Source organism: Ornithodoros turicata, chromosome 2 (assembly GCF_037126465.1).
Source record: "Ornithodoros turicata isolate Travis chromosome 2, ASM3712646v1, whole genome shotgun sequence".
Lineage (NCBI taxonomy): Eukaryota > Metazoa > Arthropoda > Arachnida > Ixodida > Argasidae > Ornithodoros > Ornithodoros turicata.
The window spans coordinates 25,850,955-25,854,349 of record NC_088202.1 but is presented as its reverse complement, the minus strand read 5'-3'; positions in this window follow the sequence as shown (position 1 = coordinate 25,854,349).

Below are 3,395 nucleotides of genomic sequence, written 5' to 3'. Positions count from 1 at the left end.
TTTCGTTAATATGACATTTCGTTTATTTGACAATACCGGTATTTTCAGAACAACTAGAGGCGAACACATGTACTTTACCTTCGTTACTATGACCGTTGGTCCGGCGGTGGAACCGGTGTTATCTGACCTATAGCGGACAAAACTTGGGGCCGCTTTCGGGGTGATTCATGATGCCCCTGTCTGATGTGCTTAAAGGGACGGTCTCGTACATCCCGGGCGACTGTGAAACTTAGCCAAAATTATCTTTAGGAGTACTGTACACGTACAACCATCAAAGTTTCATTCAGAATAACCAAGTTCTTTTCGAGGAATTCGTCGAAACGTGCCGTAATAGCAGACGACGAAACTTGCTCTTTTCTCTCATGCAACGTCACGCATGACGTCATCCTGGGGGCCCTGTTGAAAAAAAGCCAAATAGGTTGTATGCGATCCTATTTATCCTATACAAATTGATGTAGGATCCTTTATGTCCTATTTTGTATCATGTGGGAAAGTTGTGGGATCCTACATGTCCTATATTCATTCACATATAGGTGAGTCATACGATCCTACATGTCTCGTATTAGGCTATGTAGGAGAGTTGTGGTGTCCTACTTGTCCCATATGCGGCAATATAGGAGAGTTGTAGGACACTACATTGCCTATATCCGGCTACGAGGAGACTTGTAGGATCCTACAAGGCATCAAAAAGGAGCTATAGCAGATCTTACGTGACCTGTTTGGTTTCATGTGGGGAGGACGTGGGGAATTATTTTGAGATATGGAAGTGATATATTAACACAGCAAGAAACGTTATTTGATTGCATATATATATATCCTTCAAAACTGGGGCCCAGAACGAACTAGTCATATTCAATCATGTTTGCCATGATATATTTTTTTAGGGTGAAAACAACTGAATGGACTGGTTGCATTCATTTATGGAACATGCATCGAGTATGTCCATTACTAGTCGACGAAATATCAAGCATACAATGATGCGTGCATCCCTTTCAGTGCTATTTAAGCACAGACTTCGACAGCAATGCGCAACCGGTCGAGGTGGCGGGTGAACCCCATCGAGCGACATTGCGGTGTCGATGGGGTTCTCGGTCTAAGAACTAGGACTAAACCTGTTCTAGCAGGACGCGGTTTGTTGTGGCGGATTCCCCATCCTTCCCCTTCACGTGCACGCTCACGGCTGGCAGGAAATCCTAAAAGTAGTCGAGATACTTGGAAATTCCAGGCCTCCGTCTGCACTTTCGATAATTCGGAGCTCCGTAACATCCACCCCGCTAGTCAGGTCGACGCCAGAATTTCCGACCTAGTAGGACTTGAGTCGCTCTACGATCGGTCAAATGGAACCATGGATCGGTCTTCAGCGGTTCGGGGGTTGTGGGCAGAGACGCCTTCGTAACTCTGTTTTTCTAAACTTTGGGGCCCTTTTTCGGAAGGAAGCCCGCGTCGGACAGTTTTCATCTTTCTGGAGTGTACTCGCCTCAACTCGGTGAACGTGGCAAAATTTACTACAGCTGTCAAAGTCTTCTGGTTCTCGAGCTAGCGGTTTCCGTGTCTACACTCCTCCCAATACATGGGTCTGCCGGCCGTTTTTTTCCTAAAAACGTTTCCATTGCACCTACAGAGTCGTGTTTGACATAGTTTTGAAGCTCTCGACGTGCTCTTACTAACCGCTTTAATTCCGTAAGCGCGCGACTTTCCGTTCCCCAGATATGGGATTTGGAGTTGGAGGGTCATGGCGCTGGCGCCAGCAAGTCTGGCTGACGCCCGCTCGGAGACGCTTCCGTGGGTGCCGTTCCTTTAGTGCCGTAATCTCGCTTACTTAATGTCCAATTTACTGGAAATTTTGGATGCGCGTTCTCCGTTCTTTGCTCTACAACTTTTCAATTCGCACCCCCCGTCTATTTACTACAGGTTATGGCGCTATTCCCGAAATTCCTTAGGCTGACTCTCCTTCTGCAACCTTCGTCCCTGTTTTTAGGTTTGAACCCTGCGGGAGATGTGAATCACCTATTAACGGATTCGTGCACTCCGAACACCGAACGGCTAGAAACTTGCGGGATCTTTCTATCTCTCTCCATTCTCGAGTGAGGACAACATGGCAACAGCAGCTCGTTATACATGGGGCTGGGGGCATTTTTTTCGATCGGTTGTTTGTTGGCGTAGAAATGTGATTGAAGACTTATTTTGACGGGGAAAACGTCCTCTTTCCAATGGCGCTGGTCGCCCGTACGCGCGACTTTCTGCTTTCTGGATGTAGCGCGAGTAGAGCTTGGAGGAGAGGAGGAGAGCCGTTACAGGCGGCGCGGCCTTGGAGCTTGGAATGCCTCCAGCTCATTTGAAAGGGAAATCTTAGAAGCGTTCGGACGTGTGTCCAGAGAGCTCTCGTTCGGGAAGCGTCTTTCGTCGTAGTTTTGGTGGTTTTGGTGCCCCGCAGTGCTGTGACTGTATTTCATGCCTTACTAATGGTATCTGGACCTGCTTCTGTGTGTGTACCTTGGAAGACCGAAAGCCGTTGGATTTCGTGAATTGAAGGTTAGTTGTGTGCATGTATGCCATGTTTCGTGCACCTTTTGCTTGGTATTCTTCCTAGCGTGTGAGTTCCTACAACTTTATCCGCTCAGTGCGATTATTACCCTATTGTTACCTATTGCCTTATCCTCCATTTGTAATCTTGTGCTCTTACCCTGTTGGTTAACCTGTATCATCAATTAACATCAGGTTGAAGATATCATGTGTTATGCTTCAGCGGCCCTGCTACAGGGTACCGGTGCTCTAAAGATACAGATCTTCCTTTTTTGGTTATTAATTCATAATAACTCAGCTTGAGTCATGCATATTTTCCCCGAGTGTGGAAGAAATATGCACAGAATATAAATAATCTCGGATATTATAACTCAACGTGCATTGTTTTCACCCTGTTCAGGTAATGCCTTACTGATACCCTTGCTGTAGCCCCAGTTGTCATAGTTAATTGATCTTGCTGCTAACAAACAAAACAATTGTCTTTGGACCTCAAGTAACAGCATATGTGGGAAGTCTGGTTAACCTGTGCACGGGTTTTGGCACATTTTATGTGACACATAATGTATTATCCCTTGTTAAATCTAGCTTCCTAATTCGCTTTATTGTTTCAGGTGCCTCCAAGAAATATATCTTAGAGCTATCATCTAGCATGATCTGTAAAGATGTTGAAGACGCTGTACATCAGGCAAGAGTGTGATTGTTCCACAGACATGTCAGAGGGATGATGAACGATAGCAATAAAAAAAAAAAGAAAGAAGCTGCATGATTTGTTATTTCCTAATATACACAGCACAATAGGGTGCACAAATTATACGGGATCACCACGAGAGACTTGGTATTCCGCCATTTTAGCGTATATGTAGGAACCTATT